The 21697-nt window shown below is 38.4% G+C and overlaps 1 pseudogene; it reads right to left on the bottom strand.

The window, feature by feature from the left end:
- Positions 1 to 3360: 3360 nt before the first annotated feature.
- LOC100623228 (uncharacterized) lies at positions 3361 to 20625 on the bottom strand (annotated as a pseudogene).
- Between the last annotated feature and the right edge of the window lie 1072 nt (positions 20626 to 21697).

Raw genomic sequence — 21697 nt, 5'->3', positions numbered from 1 at the left:
GGAATTCCAACTCTCATGGACGCAGGTGGGGGAGGGGGAAAGGTGGAGGGACCGCATTACCACAGAGACAGAAGACTCAATGTTTTATAATCTCTATGGAATAATCTGAAAAAGAATGGGAGCTCCTGTCATGGCGCAGCAGAAACAAATTCAACTAGGAACCATGAGGTTGCGAGTTCCATCCCTGGCCTTGCTCAGTGGGTTAAGGATCTGGCATTGCCGTGAGCTGTCATGTAGGTCACAGACGCAGCTCAGATCTGGCATTGCTGTGGCTGTGGTGTAGGCCAGAAGCTATAGCTCTGATTAGACTGCTAACCTGGGAACCTCCATATGCTGCAGGTGTGGCCCTAAAAAGACAACAGCCAAAAAAAAAAAAAGAAAAGAATGGTCACATGTATATGAATAACTGATTCACTATGCTGGACACCTGAAATAAACACAATATTGTAAATCAATTATACTCCAATAAATTTAATAATAGCTAAAAAAACAGAGAAGGCAGCTTGTGCTGAAGACAACATTCTTTTTCATTCTCTCATATGCAGATACACACATACATGTATATACACACACATAACAGCAATATTCACAGACTAGCTGGTGAAAGTTGCAATCAGCAAGGGTATTTCTGCCTGAATGGCTTGTAGGGTGTGATTACTGAATTAAATCTAATGAGAGAGAGAAAAGAGGCAGATCATAGGACAGAGTGAATTATAGTGTGGGTCTCTGAAAATTATAGGAGGTGTGCACCTTGGCAGTATGAGAAAATAGAAATATATGGTCCTTTCTCCTTCCATTTTAGCAGTACATGGATATTACTGATTGATATTCCGCTCAAAACCACACAGAATTCCAGGAAGACTGTTTCTGAAGTGACTTCTCAGAATCCACATTTGGAGTGTGCTTATGGCCCTTCCTATTATCCAAAGCACAGAGCTGGAAAGAAGTTGGATTGGTTGAAAAGAAATCAGATTATGACCAAAGACTACTTAAGAACCTAAGAAATGCATTTCTCAGCATTGATCTTGAATTTCTTCATGCCTTGAGCTTGGCATCAGCCTAATGTGGTAGGGTGCTGACAAGGTTCTGCAGGCTGGGGTATTTTCTAATCTATCTGCAAAAGTAGATTAGGCAGTTGCTGGGAATGGGAAGAAATGAGTAGATCAGGGATTCGATTCTCTTTTCTCTCTTCTCTTATTCTTTCCTTTTTCACCCATGCATTCTGACTAGCATTTAAAACACACTTGTCCCAATTCATTTCTAGCCTTGTAGAGCAAGTTGATGTCATTTAGTTTGATTTAGCCTATTTAGCTCAATAAATTGATTGGTTAATAGAACATGCATTGGCTAATATGCATCAGGTGACGGGACACTCACAGGCATGTGATCATACCAGAGTACATGCACATACACACAAACTCATGCATGACACCCTTGTTAAAGATGACTGTGTGGGGTTGTATGAAAAAAAGATCAGCTCACCCCCTAAGAGACTGCTAAGATGAGGTTTTCCCATTTTAGCTCTGTATTGCAGCTATGCCCTTCACATTCAAAGTTCTGCTTGGTAGAGTTCACAGGCCATAGCAGTTCAGGAATTAATTTCCATAATTATCTTTTTAACTTCCTCATTATAAAAGGCATCATCCCTGGATGGCAAGAAGCCAACCTGCTGACCCTGACAGGACAGTACTCCACGCAGACGCCCACATCGGCATGTGCCTCTTTTGTCTCTTTCCATATTACATGAGCCAGTTGCAGGGATGTTACCTTTACTGCAAAATAAGGTTATCAGTGAAATAGTCATGTGAAATCTCAACACTCAATCACAGTGGCATCATGGAGTAGAGTGTGGACTTCTTGGTGTAATAACCAGCTCTAAGCTCACCAGCCCTGTCACAGTGTGAAAGCACAGGTGACTAGACTGAACCTCAGTTTATTCCTCTACTAGTGGAGGGTGATGGTGTTTACCAACTTGGACTGCAATAAGGTTTAGAGATCACAAATTTCTCCATAAATGCTTTACTTGTCAACAAAATTATGGGCTATTGGTTGAGGAAGTTAATTCAGTTGAGACATTTTGGAAGAAAAACTTTTAGGAATGTGGAAACCCTAGAGTTAGGTAATGCAGAGATGATATAAAGGGCATTTTTGTTGTGCCCTTTGCTTTTAAGTCTAGAGAAGGGGAGTTATAAGCACTTACTATAGCCACATTAATGTAATAATTCAGAGTGGATGAAATTATTTTCAATGTTTTACTAAATTATATTTCACAGAGAGTTTCTTTTCTTTGTTTTGTTTTTGTTTTTGTCTTTGTTTTTTTTAGGTCCACACCCATTGCATATGGAGGTTCCCAGGCTAGGGGTCTAATCGGAGCTGTAACCACCAACCTACTCCACAATCACAGCAATGCCAGATCTGAGCCACATCTGCAACCTACACCACAGCTCATGGCAATGCTGGATCCTTAACCCACTGAGCAAAGCCAGGGATTGAACCTGTTCTAATGGATGCTAGTCAGATTTGTCTCTGCTGAGCCACTATAGGAAATCCAGAGAGAGAGTTTCATTTAATCATCATGTGGTAATATAAAAAATATTTGTCTTTGTCCCTGGTGGTCATTTGTGGTACAGAGCTCCTAAAACCCTTGGGGGTTTCCTGTGTGATAGAAGCATTATCTTTTGTTACTCATAATGATCCCCTTTTGATTACACTTTAGTTTATTCTCATTAGGTGACTTAGGGTAGGACCTCTGGATAGCTCCCCAAAAATCAAATGATTAGAGGAATGGAACTCAGAAACCCACCCACTGACCTCTAGGAAGGGGAGGGGTGTGAGTTAAGTCTCTTGCACAAGGAGACCTAATGGCTTTTGAATGGACATGGCAAACTCATCCATGTGTCAGGAGGCCACTGAACCCCAGTTCCATGGAGACAGAAGCTCTTCCACTTGGGTCACTTCTGGATCACCCCATGTACTTCTGCACCTGACTGTTCCTTGTATACTTTATAATGAACAGGTAAGCCTAAGTAAAATGCTTTCCTGAGTTCTGTGAGTTGGTTTAGCAAAGTATTAAACCCTAGGAGGTGGTCATGGGAGCTCCGGATTATGGTCTGTCAGTCAGAAGTAAGAGAGGCCCAGGACTTGTGACTGGTGTCTGAAGTTGGGGGAGGATCAGTCTTGTGATACTAGACCCTTTAACTTGTGAGATTCAATTCCAGGTAAACAGTGCTTGAATGGAATTGAAATTTTATTTTTTTATTTTTTCTAGTTAGAAACATTTTATTTAAATGTGCCAAATAAAACCCCACATTTTCGGACCATAGGATGTTAATACATTCAACAAAAATTTATATTACCTTACTGCTGTGAATTTACAGAGTAATAGTCCAGATCCATTTTGATTAGACGGTTGAAATACCCTTCCCTAGATTACACATTACAGACACCACAAATCCCTTACAATTATGTAAACAAAATAACTTTTCCCAAAAAGGTGAACTTAAAACCTTTATTCTACTCTTTCAGGACTTGCACTTCTTCTTGGACTTTCTGATGGGGAATGGCTTCTTTTTGGAGATGGAGATCTGGTCTTTGATTGGCTGCTTCTTGGTTGTGAAAGAGACCTGGATCTTGATCTCAACCTGGACTGGGATTGGAAATACCTCGATCCTTTTATAGAACCAGACCTAGATCATCTGAGTGAAGCTGATCTTGATCTACGAAGAGACACAGATCTTGATCGCCGAGGAGAGGCTGATCTTGACCTCCTTCTCCTGCTCCTGCTGCATGAGCGAGCGTATCGCCTACCGCTGGATCTCGAATATGATCTAGACTGTGACCTGCTGCTTCTTCACTGGCTATAGTGATGACAACCATAAGCATAATGTCCCTTTTCTCCACACTCATAGCATCTATCACTGGGATCAAAGGGACATCGGGCAGGTGGTCTATCAAAATGAGATCTCCGAGGCATGCCTGTTGATAGTTCAACTCTCACTCGAGAACCACAAGTCACTTTGCCATCCAGGCTTCACACTGCATCTTCTGCATCTCTAGGATCTTCAAATTCCACAAAGGCAAATCCTGGAGGATTTCTGGCAATCCACACAGTTCTTAAGGGACCTAATAACTGAAAGCCCTTTCTAACTCTCCTTTGCCATGAAATTGAATTTTTAGACACTATATTAGTGTCTGGAGAATCAGAGAATTGGTAGTTGTTGGATAACAACAAATCTGTGAGGTAGCTAGAAGCCATTGCCTCCATCTATCAAATGAGTAAACTAGGGCTCATAGTGAATAATATATAGAAAAGGTCACATTTAGAATTGAGAGGGCAATCCACTTCATTGGAAGCTGATGGTAAATATGTTAGATGACATCACATCAACACTCTGGTGGATGGTTCCACCTCAATAAGCCATCATGAAAGTAATAGCTCCTCATCCATCTATTGTGATTATTATTTACATGAAAAAAAAAAAAAGGTAAGTGGTAGGAGTGGAGATAATCGGGGCAGACTTTGTAGAGGAAAGCCTTGAACTATTAGTCCAAGGAGAAAAAAATGTTATTTGAAGAAAACAGTAAACACCATTGCTTAAGCAAACCAGGGCCAAATCAGTAGCATTAGAGATAAACTTAGTCAAAAGAAGGACAAGGCACTGGGTCTCTGTGACTGTGCTTAGGCATTTGGATTTGGTAAGTAAGGCAACTAAAAGTCCCTGCAGAGTCACTCATTTTTCTTATATTTATTTATTGGTGGATTTTTTCATTTCTGCACTCAACTGTACATTCATTCTTATATTAACTACACAAAATTGTGTACCAGACACAATGTCAGATATTATGTATGCAAAAGTAAGTAACAGATAGTCCAGACCATAGGGATTCAGGTGCAGTGCAGTGAAAAACATGTACATATTATTTGATGGTACCAAAGATGTAGGGGTGAGCGGTAATCAACCACAGAGTGATCTCTGAAGGCTTTGGGGAGGCATTAGCATTTGATCCAGGTCACAAACGATGACTGGAAGTGCTCTGGGGGACAGTGCAAATGATTGTGGGCAACTGGTTTGTAATGGACAGAACCTGGGGGAGCAAAGGCCACCTAGACCCATTACTGTAATTCAGAAACAAAGTGATTAGAGCCTAGGGTAGAGTTATGGCTGTGGAAATGGACTGTAAAGGGGGAGATCAGTAACATTTAGTAACTGATTAGACTTAGAGGTCAAAGAAAAGGGAGCAATTGCATAAATTTATGATGATGAGATGGGGGCATTGAGAGGATCCCAGTGAATCATTAATAATCAGGAGGTGGGAAAGGCTGTCGGTGCTGCTTCTCAGTTGGACGGCCCTTCTTCCCATCTGGAAAAGAGCTCCCAGACCTGAAAAGCCAGAGCATAATTTTGGCCTTTATCTATCCCTCTTGAATTCCATTAATGGGTAAGGGGACAAGAGGAGACTGAAGGAGAACAGGAGCTGGTTGGCCCCTGCTGGGCACTCAATCAGTAGGTGCTCAATGGAATTTGGTCTGAGAGGTGTGAGAGGCAAGGACAGCACAGATGACAAGCCAGGGGGCATTCCAAGAGGTGGCACCGCAGCATGGCCAAATGCAGAGTATGCGGACTTAGGAGACCATCAGGGTGGAGCCTGAGCTCCACCGGGAAGTGGGCAATTAGGACAAGTGACTTCATCTCATCTGTCTCAATGTCCTTGTCTGTAAACCAGGAAGCACAGTACTCTTCACAGTATAGGATATTGTGAGAATGGCGACTTGACTGTATGATTAAAGTGATTAGAACAGTACTTGGTACCGAGGAAGTGTTCAAAAAATTCTGCTGTTATGATCACACAATGAGAAGCACATTGTTAAAGGCAAGGTAGAGACCAAGAAAAAATAAAAAAATGCGAGCTGAATGCAAGTGCTGAGTGCCATTTTAAAGAACTCCATTTCAGTGTGGAGATAAAATGGAACCCGTTTCTTGGAGCCATAAAGGAAGGAGACAGTACACTAAATGACACATAAGGAGAACACTCACAAATCAAAGCCTTGATGCCTAGGATGGGATTCATAAAAACAAGGGTGGTTGGGAAGGTTTACACTGGCTCAAAGTATTTAAAGAAAAGCAGCAAAGTGCTTTGAAAAAATGAAGAAAAAATATCATCAGAGAAAATACTGATGCTACTGCTGTGGCTACTATTAGCTACTATTAATAATAATTGTTAGTATTTCAAGCATGAACCACAGTACCTCTCAAGGGGAAAAAAAAATGTGAAGGGGACAGTAATCACTGCGGTGGGCAAAGGATCCATCTTTTCTAATATCACATATAAGTCTGAAGAAGACATCTTGGACATGGCAAGTATGAGCATATAACAACATCAATGAATTCTCTATCATTTAAAAGAACTGATAGTAATAGAAAAATGAGTTTGTTACCAATTAAAAATAAAATAAGATCAAATTATCACAAATGAGCAAGAGCATTCACATGAAAAATTAATACTGCTGCAAAGCTGGAAACAAACATACTCTTGGCAGTACAGATAATAATGGAAAAAGCCACATATGTGATATGCATTCATGTATTGAGTCTGATAGTAGCCACAGTAAACCTTATCCTGGGGTCTGTAGTTTTTTTTCAGGTACTCTCCAAAATGCTCTCTAGTGTTCTCCCTCTTTCTTGCTGACAAAATCTAAATGATCTAAAAGCATTTCCAATGAGTACAACAGGAAAGAACACAACTGTTAGCAAATGTGCATTTGAGCTCTACACTCCCAAGGTTTCGAAGTAATAAAAACCAATTAGATAACACTCAGCAGCTACAATGAGAGAGAACAGTGCCATCTTCCCAGTACTAATAGGATTTTTAATAATAGATGGGTTTTTCTCTGCAGAGCTGGAATTGGAAGTAGGAGTATCAATTGCACTGAGTTCTGCTGACCAATACTCAACACAAAAATGTGCCATTTATGTAGCTGGTCTGTCAGTTAAAGCTGGTCAGTTAGAGCCAGGGCAAGACTTCCAGAATGACCTCAGGGAAACCTGCATATGTAAGAATTAAAAGAAAACAAGCATTCTTCTAGGATATTATGGGCAAAGTTATAACCTATCTCAGGAGGAAACTAGGGAGATCCAATTAAAGGTACAATTTAAGGTTAAAATTGCTGGGTCAAGGAATGCTAGGGACTTTCATGCTACTAAGATATTGACCTTAAATCTAAGTAGAACAACTTTTACCAGCGGGTAGAATCATACTGCACAAATCTGTGGTACCTGATAGTAACTAAATGCCTATAGAGTTTGTTTTGTTTTGCTTTGTTTTTACCACATTCACTATTCAGTAAAAGTATTTGCCTAATGTCTCCTTGCTTGAAACACAAAGTATGTGGAAAGTATTTGTCTCGTTGTCATAGAAACCATCATTAAAATAATTCACCAACTCTACTTAATTCAACATTCCCTCCTCCCTTCAAAACTGTCAAAAGAAGGCTCTACAAAGAGAAGAAAATAGTGTCTTAGAAGAGGAAATGACTGGGAGGAGGCTTAGAACCAGCTCCTCTGTGGGCTTCCTAAATGCAGACCGCCAAGAGCTCCACCTCCTTCCACCCCTTCCAGTGCATAGCTACACTTCCTCTGTTCTTCCACACCATTCTTTTAAGTCTAATCATTTAGGTTTATGAAAGGAATTTCCTCAGGGCGTGTGGTTATAGCGAAAATTCTGTATGATCAGATCAAGCTTGTGAATAATACATTTGTCTGTGAATAAACTCCCCAGGGCATATCCTCCTAGCTGAGCCTCTGTAATGAAGCATTTGCCTGTAATTCAGTTAAGAATGCTGGAGATGTAAATATAGGTGGGTGGAAAGAGTGTAGAAAAGACTTCCAACCACAGTGAAACATTTTCCTCCATAGGATCCAGTGTTGCATTCACATGCTGCTTCCAGAAAGCAGCTGCTAGTTGGCATGGGGATGCATCCTAATAATATTTTAGAGATTTCATAGCAAAGGGGACAACAAATTGACCCTGACCAAAAATCCTGGATGAGGCAACATAATCACATGGAAAAGACATGGACAGCAGTCAAAAGATCACCTCTAGTTCTGTCCCTGACAACATCAGGACCCTGGACAACATGTTTCTCCCCTCTGAACTGTCCCATCTGCAAAGGGAAGCAATAAGATCAGTGATTCTTGGAGTTCCCTCATGGCTCAGTGGGTTAAGGATCTGGCTGTGTCACTGCTGTGGCTCTAGTTACAGCTGTGGCATGTGTTCAGTCCCTGGCCTGGGAACCTACAATAAGTTACTCCCATGGTACCTCAGAACAGAAGCTGTGTGTGTGTGTGTGTGTGTGCACGCACGTACATGTGTGTGTGCACATGTAAGCTTTCAAGCAATAAAAGTAACAAGGTAATGCTGATAGTTCATGAAACTGTGCAAAAAGGTCAGCAATGTGTTCTTAATCAATGATTTAGAATTAATGTTTCCTTTATAACTATAATAACTAATTTCTTCTGAATATGATTATTGTATAGAAAATAATACATATTTATTATTGACTATCAGCTTCTTTTATTTCTGCAATACATTATTTTTTTCTACTGTATAGCATGGTGACCCAGTTACACATACATGTATACATTCTTTTTTCTCACATTATCATGCTCCATCATAAGTGACTAGACATAGTTCCCGCTGCTACACAGCAGGATCTCATTGCTAGTCCATTCCAAAGCCAGTAGTCTGAATCTATTGATTATTAGAGAAATGAAAATCAAAACTACCATGAGATACCACCTCACACCAGTCAGAATGGCCATAATTAATAAGTCCACCAACAAAAAATGCTAGAGGAGGTGTGGAGAAAAGGGAACCCTCCTGCGCTGAATGTAAGCTGGTACAACCACTATGGAGAACAGTATGGAGGTAACTTAGAAAACTATACATAGAACTACCATATGAGGCAGCAATCCCACTCTTGGGCATATATCCAGACAAGAACTATCAGCTTCTTAAAGCCAGCCCTCATACAAGCATTTACAATACCCAGTCCAATGTTTTAATGTACAAGGTATAGAGGAAAATATTTAGGGTATATGAATCAAATACGATCAAAGATACAATCGAATAGGAAGATGTGCCTAAGAGCAATTTAGAAGAAATCTTTATTCATAAGATGAGAAAATGTGACTGTTTGCAGTGCCAATCAAACAGTATGAAGGTGACACTGGACAATAAGCTCCTGTCCTGGATGGGTGCCAAAATTTCTAAGGCTTAAAATGTGCCCTCTCTTCTCTAAACATAGGCTCACACAAAGACCACTTTTTCAGGTCCCTGAGCACTCTTCCCTCTCAGGGACTACAACATATTTTCTGCTCTGTTGATTTCATGGTCATAGTGGCTGGGGGGAGATTTGCTTCTATGGTTAATTTTGCAACCATTGACTCAGCATCTATTATGTGCAAAGTCCTTTGCTAGGATAAGTGGAGAGGGCTGAGATGCATGAGACATAACTCTAGCTATTAAAGAACTTGGAGCTCTTTGGAAAGACAGAACATATAATAAAAACTGTAAGACAGATTTCATATATATTTATATGTATCAAATTAGTACTGTTAATTCACAGTACAGAAATGAGATGAAGCAATAATTATTGACCAACCACTATGTTTCTAATACTACATCTACCAATTTTACCTATATTATCTCATTAAGTCTTTGCCTTAACCATGCATGGTGTATAATATTCATTTCGATTCTCAGATAAGGTGAGACCTAGAAATGTTTTAAGCAATGTGACCACAGTTACACCACAAGTGAGTGGTGCAACAGAAAACTCCTCCAATCTACTGATCTGTATTTAGGATGGATATAGGGAGCTTGATGTATAAGGATGCTTTTAATGATGATGACAACTTACAAAGATGGACAGAGATGAAGGGAGAGGGTCAATCATAGGCTGAGACAGAAAAGCTAAAGGCACAAAGGGGAGACTATCACTTCACTTAGAACAAACTAAGTGTTTCTAGGCAGGCTCTGGTGATGACCCTGCACTAATGAGTTTGCACTTTATCCCATATGTAATGAGTTACCACTGAAGGTTTGTGAGCTAGGGAGTGACATAATGAAAGAGGTTAAGGAAATATAATCTGCTGTTTCTGTGCTACACAGAGGATGACAGTATGTAGACAAGGAGGAAAAATTTATCCCTTAATTGGCTAGACATAAATGAATTAGCAGCTTATAACACATCATTATCCAGGCCCAAAGTCAGAATCATCTTTTCTGAGCCCTGGGTTCAGTAAACCAAGACTCCTGTTCAGTTGGAAACAGAGAATTAGAAGGCTGAAGCCCTGAGTTGGGAAGGGTTGAGAGGGAGCTGGAGAGGCCATCATCCACCCTGCATGAGATGCAAACACAGAAGAGTTTCTTCATGCAGGTGTATTCATCTGAATTAACACATGCATGTGTGAAAGGTGGAGACTACAAAGTGCACTTATTGTAAAGGGGATCCCATTCCACAACCTCTTAAAAAAAAAAACCATTGCAGAAACATAAACAGAATTCAACAGATAAAAGAACTATCAGAAGATAATTTCTTTAGGATCAGAACTTTAGGATCATTTGTGTTGTAATGCTTAGAAAAGAGCATGGGGTTATGACAAAGTTGTATTTTTATAAAGTATATCCTCTGAGTTGTATTAAGGATAAATTTTTCAAAAAAGCTATGCATAAAAGAAGAGAAACTTGAGGGGGCTAAAATGAAACATTTTCCATTACATGTTTCTGGGAGAAGAGGGAAGGTTATAAAAATAATAGCTGGGACTTAGTAGTAACCACTTGTGAAGTACTATATTAAAACTTGCTGTTAATGAACTCATTTCATTCTCACAACATTCTGAGGTAGTGGGATGGTACCATTATTATATAGAAAGGAAGAAACTAAGAGGTTAAGGAAAAATATCCCAGGCTATGCAGTTAGAAGGTGGTGGGGCTGGAGTATTAGACCCTAGGAGTCTGCCTCCCAAGAACATGTTTGCTTCTTAATCACTATTCCCCTCCACCTCTTTGCCATCATTCTAAACATGCTTATATGCTCAGTGGAGCAAACAGGTTAGCAATGAACTATTGGGAATATTCCCAGGAGAATCAGCATCTCTGGGCCCAAGGGGAAACACAGTGAATTGTCAGCTGGGGTCTGTAGGACTGAGATAACCGGAACCACCCAGTGGAAGAGTCAGTGTGATGTCATAGAAAAAGTTTGAAGCCTGGAGGCCAATGACCATGTTCAAGTCTCAGCCTCTTTGCAAGGCCTCTAAGTTATTTAGTCTCTAAAAAGCCTTAGTTCCTAACCTGCTAAAGAGAGAGAAAAAGCAAATATCTGTATCACAAATGTGTTGTAAAGACTAAACAAGAACATCTGAAAACATTTAGTTAAAAACTTCAAAAGATTTGGATTGACTTTGGAGTGTTACAAGGATACTGATGTTCAAATATTTATTTTAAATTCTTTTATCTTACCACAACTTTCTCAAAAAACAAGCAAGCAAACAAACAAAACAAAACAAAACCTCTCACTCACCACTGGATAACTCTTCAGGAGCACCACGAGTTCAGGTGTGCCCAAGAGCATCCCAAATGAGCTGACACGATTTCTCTCTCTACATGGTATATATGCAGAGCCTGCCAGTGGGTAGCTGCAAAACTCCCTGCCATTGACCTCTGAACTTGGCTTCCTATAGAATTATGGATGCTCTCTTGGAAAATCTTATACTTGCAATTTTTTTCTTCTTGAATCAATCATTTAGAAAATTGTTAAATCAATGCTTTGTTTTCCTGTATTCATTCAAGCATCCTGAGTTAATGATCATTTTTTTTTCATGTGTCAACTCTTAGAGGAAAAATTAAAATAAATCTTTCTATAATTTGAGCTCTGAGCTTAAAGAAATTGAAAATATATGGCTTCCTGTCTTGACCATCAATTTCCTTATTTTCAAGAGTTGACTCACATGAATACGCTCCTAGAATCCCTCCCAATCCATCAGGCTGGTACAAAATTACATTCTGTAACTGATTTTCTCTTTTTGGGGGGAAGAGGGCCTCAGAATCACAGTTCAATATATATTTTGTAATTTACAAGTGGCAAAAATCAACCATTATAATTAAGTTGGGGAATGAATTAATTAATTAATCTAGAGAGACTATTTTTCAAGGAAGTCTAGCCTTCATATCTGTTCTGATGAATACCCTCTTCAACTGGCCAGTATAGAAATAACTTATTGTTGGAGTCCCTGCTGTAGTGCAATGAGATCTGCCATGTCTCTAGAGCACTGGGACACAGGTTAAGGATCTGGTGTTGCTGTAACTGTGGCATAGGTCATAACTCTGGCCTGGGAACTCCATATACAATTGGGCAGCCAAAAAAGAAAAAAATAAATAAATAATTTATTGTCACCTGAATTTATATACCATTTTATGTCCAATTGAAATGGAGCAGGATCCTATGGTCCTTCCCCCACCCCATGTCCTCCAACTGCCCTTTGTCTGTAGAAAAAACTTAGTCAAAGAGTAAGTTTAATCAGAGAAGTGAGAAAATACAGGAGCAAAGGAAAACAATCAAATGAGACCAAATGATCATAGTTTATGCATTAAGCAAAGTCAAGGACCTTTAGTTCTCCTCAAGGGGTATAGATAATATTCTGAGCCATACCCTATATTCATGTCTTATAGATACCAAAACCTCTACCAGGTGGAAGAAGTTAACTATATGATGACCAGACTGTAGCCTTGTCACAAGCTGCCACAATTTTAAGAATTGTTCTCAAGGAAATGGGAACAAACCAATCCTGGAAGTGAAGACCAACTGATTGTACTTAAAACCAAGATAACACTGATCAGACCATCTACAGCCAATTTTAAGATGACTGTCAGAGATGACTGTGCTGTTTCTGCATGTAGCCCCCTCTCTCCATCTGTAAAAACTCTTGCCCACTGATCGTCAGTGGGAAGAGTCAGAGTGTGGCTTAGGAGTCCATCCTCCCTGGCCAGGTACTGGCAACCAAAATAAAGCAGACTTTCCTTTCCACCTACCTGGCCTCTTTATTGGCTTTAGGGCATGAGCAGCCAGACTCCACTTTCAGTGACACAATAATATAGTACCCCCAGATTCATGCATTGATGTATTTTTTACTCTGTTTTATTACTTAGCTCCCCTATTTTTTTTCTATTGATACAAGTCCAAGTAATTGGATGGGTGGTAAACTAGAGGCACTAACAATACCTCAAATTATACAATCCATTTTATCTTAACTCGATGCATTTAAACAACTTCTCACTGTAAGGTATTTTTCCACTAGGATTTATTCACTAATTATCCCCCAAACTCCTGATTTTACAGTCCCTTCAGGGGATAACAGCCACAAAGAAACCTGGGACCCCAAATGTCCATGCCTTCTTACCAGAAGGACTGGGGAAGGGCAGTTGGTATTCTAATTCTTCTTTAAGAAAAAAAATTGGGCTTCATGTCTTCTTTGCTAAGCATTAAGAACCCTCCTTCAAATGCACAGTTCCACGCTTTTTATATGTAAGTATTTTTAAAGGTAATCTAAACTGCCATGAATACAACTAGGCTTTTCTCCCATTCTTTCCATTCAGAAAGAAGCTGTGTGGACTGGTGTACACTGAAAGCTCATGTCACTTTATACTGCTATGTTAAGGTGACAATATAAAGCTATAAAAAATCAAATTGAACTTAAATTTTAATATAGTTAGAGATGGGATTTTGGAGGAATGAATATATGTGTATTGCACAGAGTACACTTTTATTATTATTTGTAATACTACCTGATTATTACTGAGAAACCATTAGAACTAAAATAATCATTCCAAAGCTTTACATTAAAATTATATAAAATATTAAAAATATTCTTAGTTAAAATGTCAGCCCTAAGGTATCTCTAAAACTACATAATTATCGGTGCATTGTTACTGTTTGGGAAATTCTAGCAAAGGAGTGAGCTAAGTTATTGCTTGTAGGGAATCCACCCACCCTTGTCCCTACATTATGACAGATGAGGAAAAATATAAACCACTGAAGTTTGAATATTTCCTTATTTCAATGTGAGACTAAATACTCTTTCCCTCTAAGGCCTGGAAATAACCATGTAAGAAATGAGGTATACCCATATTTTTTTAAAGTATGAAATCATTATGCTTTTCTTATTGTGGTATAACTTGGCTGGCCATGTTATTTCCTAGATTCCTAGGTACCACCCTGACGCTTCTTCCCAAGCACAACAACTGCATCCAGAGTCAGGAGGATAAGATGTCCTCTCTCAGGTCTGTATACCTGGACCCAGCCAGTAGCTAAGACATTGGTGACATATACTCTTTAAATATCAGTTGAGTCATCCCTTCCTTCTTTATTGTGCTACTGACCCTTTTGTGTGAACCATGTGGCGGGTTTGAGGAAGAGGCAGGGAGGAAATGGATTTTGGTATCAGGCATAAATGGGGTAAAATCTTGGCTTGCTAACTAAAAGATAGGATGAACTAAGTCAAGTTACTCAAATTTCTGATTCATAATTTTCTCATGTTTTAATTAAAGTGATAGTAAAAAAAAAAAATGCCTACCCTTGGGTCTGGTATCTGGTAGGCTCTTGAAAAATGGTGCTACTAGCGATATTATGACCACACTCCTTCTGTTCTATTGAAGTATTATTATTATTATTATTATTATTATTACTGTATGATGATGATGATGACTACATGCACCCGTTCCTGTCTTTACAATACTTTTCATTTATCATAACATAGGTAGGCATATGGCTGCCATTTATATCCTGGTCAGAGATGATATCACACATATGCATAATTAAAGTGTCACTAGTCCCTGAATATCCCAGCAAATGCTTAAAAACAGTTAGAGAGCAATTTCTGTATCACTCTGATTCTTCATCTGTTAAAATGAAAGCAGTCAGGTGAAAAGCAATCTATCCTATGATATTGTAAGCATGGTGTGTGTTTTTTTTTTCCTAGGCATTTACCCAAAAGCCTTAGAAGTAAAGTCTTTAACCTAACAAGATCCTGAGCTTGGAGCTGTATGAAAAGCTCAGCATCCCTCACCTCCCTGAGGCCTGAGGAGAGGGGTGAGCTGTCAGGGATTGGAATGAAGCAGGACATAATGAGACGGATGCTTTGGGGTCAGTTCCTTATACCCAGCACCTCATTAAATCCATATCAGAGGGGGAAAGGTGCAAAGACACTTTTAGAATACCAACCTTTTCATCCCGCATTGTTACAAAATTGGCCTCGTGTAAGGAAGGAAAAAAAATGAAAGGAGTTTTTAAACTAAAGATCTTTGTGGGAAATCAAGTACATTTTTTAAAAAGCTATTTATTCAGCATGCTCACTGCTCATCGCACTCACCTTTCTCTCTATACATTTCTCACTTTCACTTCCTATAACTTCTGCCCTCAAGAGTGAGCCCAGCTGTACCTGTAGGGCAGATTGGATGTGTCCCTGTGCCTCTGCTGGCTTTCTTCTCAACCTTTTTTTCCACATTTCTTACACTCTTTATCCTCTTGGTTTGCCTTCCAGGTCTCTCTTTTCTCTTCCACAGCCTGTGCTGACAGACTTCCTTCTAAAAACAAACTCAAGAGCAGGTGTCATACTGGAAGTCATTTTTCTTACAAAAACTGCACAGTAAGCCACCTGTGGCAACAATAACAACCACAAAAAATGTAGAGCAGCTGAGATTATATTGATGACCGTGGTTACCATGGCATGGATGACAGCTCTAAAAACCTACATGTAAAGAAAAGTGACATTCAAAAATTCTGTAACCAAAGAGAATATGGACTCCAATTTTTTTGAGGACATCATGGGAAATGTTCAGGAAGGCCAGGAGTATCATAGAATGGAGCAAGGGCAAATGTGAAATTCAAGAACAAGCAGTGGTATCTACTCGATAACTTTGGAAGAAGACAGATCTGCTCTGCCCTTCAGAAGGGGCTGAACAATTGAAGAGAAAGATTTGGAGAAACCTGGGAAAGACAGCAGCCTAATTACCCACAGTTTGGCCCATTAGACACCTGGACCTCATTTACAAAGGACTGAGCCTATTTTAATGTAGGAAAACAGGAACTGCATGGGTTAAGAGCAGCCATTCTGGGCCAGACTGCTGAGGTCAATTTCAGGTTCCACCTTGGGCAAACAGATACCTTGTCAGTAAAGAAGAGCTAAAAATGGTACCTACTTCTGTTTCGATTTGATATGTAAGTGGGTTAATACATAAAGTTCTTCCATCAGCACTGGAAGTACAGTAAATGCATACTATTATATTTAGCACTATTACTACTATTATTATCATAACGCATTTATACAGTGTAAACACTAATACAGGAATGCAATTTATTTACATTTTCCTAAAATGGACCAAATACTTTCCCTCCCATTCTCTAGTTGCTCATTTGGCCAATTAAATTTTTCATTTTCCTATTGTTACAAAGTTCACTTAAAGAGCCTTCAAAGTGTCTGTTTGAGGGCCCTAAACACCTATATTTTACTGACTTTTAAGTAAAAGATTATTTGCTATCCACATCAAGGAATCTCTTTCAGCTTATAAATACCTGAAGTTGCACTAGCTTAAGAAAAGTACTAAGGTGTCAAGGACAGAGCCATGGGCCAACCCAGTCATCCATAGAATCTGGATGGTTTCTTTGTACCAGTGAGCCTGAGAACATATAGACTGGTATTTTTCTCTTAAACAATGACATATCCTCTGACATATGGCCATAAGAAAACAGAAATATATGCTCATAAATGATGCCTTAAATTTTAAAACTCCTTGATTTAAGAACTCTTATTTATTTTTTAACTCTCTGCAAAGCCCAACTAAGCTCTCCAATACAGAGATGTTAGCAAGAGAAAAAGCCTGGAAGTAACAATGACTCTACATGAAATATCCTCCTGATTTTCTTTGCATCTAGACCTTAAAATGCACCTTTAATTTGGCTAGTGATGACTGCGGCCACCAGTCACTGAGCTATGGGCTAGGCACTGAGACCAAAGCCATGTATTTAATCCTGACAACAATTCTGTGAGATAAGTCCTACTGCTGTCACATGAAAACCTGAGGCCAAGAGAAGTCACATTACCACTGAGAGCCATACACAATAAATAGAAAAATAAGGATGACACCCAAAGTCTGTTTCACTCCAAATCACATGTATTCAGGAAATGGCATCCCAAACCTCACTTTTCTCCAATCTCAGGTATAATATTCTGCATCTAAAAGATCATTTACTGCCTGTTGGTTTTCACTGTGGATAACATTGTTCACAATTCCTTTTTATGCAATGAATTTATAGATGCTTAATTATGTTTTGTGATTGTCACGCCTTTTTGTTGTACCTTTCAAGAACAGATATACAAAATTAAATCCCTCTCATTGCCAGGTAGATATTTTGAAGGCAATATAATGTATTTTTTCTTTTCTTTTTCTTTCTTTCTTCTTTTTTTTTTTTTTTTTGCTAGATTTAAAGCAATAATTGACTAAAGATGTAAAAACTAAACACTGGTCTCACTTCCAAAAAGATGATGGATGTCTATGGGGGAATAAAAGAAATAATTTTCTATGTACCATTTTAAAGGGGGTTGAGGGAAAATTTTGGAAAGATAAGGCCTCAGGCTAATGGAAGATAATTGACATTTTCTTTTAGGAGTTGTTAATTAAAACAACATTAAATATTCCCCTACAATCTTTTGTCAGTCAATAAGATAGGCCAGTGGAACTGCCACTGAGGGGCCCATCAAAGCCTATAATATTCTCTCAGAGTAGCTAATTATAGCCATTTTAAAAGGTTTCCAATGCACTCACCAACATCTTTTTAAGAATTCACTTCTATAAAACATTCAAATGTTAACAACCTGCCATAGAGAAGATACCATGTAGAAGCATTCAATCAACATCTTAGAGCAATGTCCAGTCATCATAATTTTATATAGGTCAAACCCTGTTTTTAAAAGGCCTATAAAGAGATCCAATTATATATAAACATATAATATATGACAAAGCAAGCATCATGAAACAATGGGAAGGGAAAATTAAACAATGCTGGGAAAAGAGTTTAGCATTTCACTTGAAATAGAATGCTTTATATCATATACTTTATACCATATACCTGAATAAATTTTTACAGGTGAAGAAAAATACTTAATAGAATATACAATATTGATTGGGTCATGGATAACTGTGAAATTTCTAAGACTTTAAAAAAATAAAAAAGGACAAAGTCAATCTTTCTACATAAAGTTAAATTTCTTTTCTTTTTCCTTTTTTTCTTTTTTTAATGGCTGGCTGCACCTGGGGCATGTGGGAGTTCTCTGGCTAGGAGTCGAATCAGAGCTGCAACTGCTGGCCTACACCACAGCCACAGCAATGCTGGAACTGAGCCATATCTGTGGCTGACACCACAACCTGTGTCAATGCTGGATCCTAAACCCACTGAATGAAGCCAGGGATTGGACCCACATCCTCATGGACACTATGTCAGGTTCTTAACACAAAGAGCCACAATGGGAACTCCAAAGTTAAATTTCTAAGAAAGAAAAATTGAAATATAAGAAAATTAACAGAAAAGCTTAAGTTGTTAAGGTGTATGTTATATAGATGTCATATAAATAAAATACATCAAAGACATCAATAGCTAAATGGACAGAGGCTAATCAGAAAAAGTCATTTACACAAGAAGATTCACGGAGCCCCCGTCGTGGCTCAGTGGTTAACAAATCTGACTAGGAACCATGATTCATGATTCCTGGCCTTGTTCAGTGGGTTAAGGATCTGACATTGCCGTGAGCTGTGGTGTGGGTTGCAGATGCGGCTGCAATCCCACGTTGCTGTGGCTCTGGCGTAGGCCGGGAGCTACAGCTTCAATTGGACACCTAGCCTAGGAATCTCCATGTGCCACAGGTGCATCCATAGAAAAGGCAAAAAGACCAAAAAAAGTTAAAAAAAAGAAGATTTACAACTGAATTATTGGAAATGATGAACCTGGCATCTCAAACAGAAGTCCATACTAACCTGAGCCATTGGCTGATACTAATGAGAGGAAGACAAATGCATGATGATAGTAACTCAATTATAGAAAGCAATTTAAACACAACACACTCATGAACTGCTGCTGACAAATTGTACAACCCTTTAGAAGATTTGGCTTTACAGTTCAGGTGTCATAAAACTTTTCAAAATCCTTTGACCAAGTCACCTCACATACAGAAATCTATCCTACAAGAAGGATACTGAGATAAATATATAAATAAATATAAATGTGCTTACAAGGGAGATTTTATAGTGGAGTTTACAAAAAAGAAAAAGAGAAATAGACAGGTCTATCAAGGGGGCTTGGTTAAACAAATTATCAATACATATAACAAATGAAAAAATATCAGTGAAGAATAACCACGAGGAGAAACACTCATGATCTAATGTTAATAAAAAAATACAAAGTGGAAAAATAAACACAATCAGTCTTGGAAAAAATACAGAAAAAGTGTCCATTTCTTAAAATGACAGGATTCTGATGCTGGTTACCCATTTTCAAATCTATTACTGCGACAACTTTATATGAGTGAAACATGCATAAGGAGTTTTCATTAGAGGAGATTTTATTTTAATTAAAATCTTGCTGAAAATGTCTCTAGTGTGCTGGGGTCACTGTAAAACAGAAGGGCAGAGTTCTAGGTTTCTTACAGCCAAAATTAGTAGTATAGAAATTGAAATATTTGGTGTGGGGTATTGTTTATTAGGTAATAAGTTGTTCTTTGCTGGACCAACTGCCAGCTTTAAATCTCCTGACTAATTTGTTGTGAATGGAATATATAACAAATTACATGCAAAAAGTGTACAATCAGATACTTTTAGTGTAGGAAAGGAGATGTAATTTTATTGGTATAACTAATGTATTTATCCTTAAAAATCTATAACTCCAGGCTATCCATGTAGTCATAGACAGAAACATAGAGACATAGCATCTTCCAAACACATCCTATGTTGTTTGAGATAGATTTTTATTCATATAAATTGAAGAATGTTTGCCATATTTTCCTTATTTCTAGAATAGATTGAGTCATGATACTAGTTAACATTACATATTTAATGTAAATAGGCCTCTGTTATAAATGATATAGTATATATCAAGTATTTATCAGTCACTATTAATATCCATTTTACAGGTGAGGAAATTGAGGCACAGAGAAATTAAACTACACAGCTTTAAAGAAACGGAACTGAAAATCCATTTAGTCTTATATCTTCACAGCTAATACCCTGTAAAAGACCATGCTCTTCTTCTTCAGTGAGGTGTTATTTGGAACTACATGATATAGCTTATCTATAATCCATAAAGACTAGGATTTGATTTATAAAATGGTTAATTTTGTCTTTGTGAACACTTTAAGGAGACATTATTGAATTACACCGTCCCTCACTCACTTAGTACAGAATATTAACAACCAAAGCCTCTGTTGAGCATGAATTGCAACTGTATCAATTTCCTACTGCCTCTTGGTCTAACAGCATCAGTAGGATGATGGAAAGTATCTTGAGGCTTAATATTCTCTCCATCGTCGATTGCATAAATACTACAGACAACACAAACTTTCTAAAATTCAGTTTACTTACTTGGAAGGTGGGACAATAACATTTCAAAATTGTAGCTTTATAGGGAGGATTAAATTAGATAATACAGTTGACCTTGGACAATACAGGGGTTAGGGGTTCCGACACTCTGTCCGGTTGAAAATCTGCATATAACTTCATAGCTGGTTCTCCCTACCTGCAGTACCTCCATACCTAGAGTTCAAATCTACAGAGTCAACCAACCTCTGATCAAGCAGTACTATGACAGTATTTATGGGGAAAAAAATCCACATCCAAGTGCACCTGTGCAGTTAAAATCCATGTTGTTCAACGGGCACCTGTATATGTAAAGTGCTTTCCTTAGCATCTGCACATAGTAAGCACTCTCTATTTAATGAAGAAATGTGAACATTTTTCTTGTTTAACACATATGTATTGAACCCTCACTTGTTACAAGAACAGTGATTGGAAACAGAGATGTAACTGTAGACCCAATAAACCAATTCCCTGTCCTGATGGCACTTGCATTCTCTTTAGCACAGGATAAGATGGCAGAAAACAGAAATTATTCTTAGGAACAAAGAAGGAAGGAAACACATACCGAATTCACAACTTCATTTTCCTCAACAAACAATTGTGCTAATGCATGGGATAGCACTAATAGCTCAATAACCACCATTGGATAATGAGGCAAAACATTTATTGAGACTGGAAGTGTCAACACAGGCATAATCTACTAAGATGTTAATTGTTGATGGACATTTGCTGCTTCATAGAGATTCACCTTGTCACCCACACAAATGTCATCTGCTACAGCTTGCAAATTTCCATTCAGGCAGGGATTACTTCTAAACCAGGCTGTACAACTCGTTGTAGAGTAATTAATAAATATTCATGATGCTGATATTGCTGCCAATGATGACAAATCTTGTACATTAGAAAGAGTATTATAAAGATAAGGATATTAATCTTATAAGATAAAGGCATTCTAAAATTGGTTCCAATATCCCAGGAGCCTTTAAATACTACAGCATAGACACATGTATTTGGTACTTAT

Source organism: Sus scrofa, chromosome 13 (assembly GCF_054392235.1).
Source record: "Sus scrofa isolate SSC_HxYL_T2T_F1_AM1 chromosome 13, Sscrofa_HxYL_maternal_Yorkshire_Landrace_v2.0, whole genome shotgun sequence".
Lineage (NCBI taxonomy): Eukaryota > Metazoa > Chordata > Mammalia > Artiodactyla > Suidae > Sus > Sus scrofa.
Note: the sequence above shows the minus strand (reverse complement) of the source record. Positions and strands in the feature narration are given on the sequence as shown.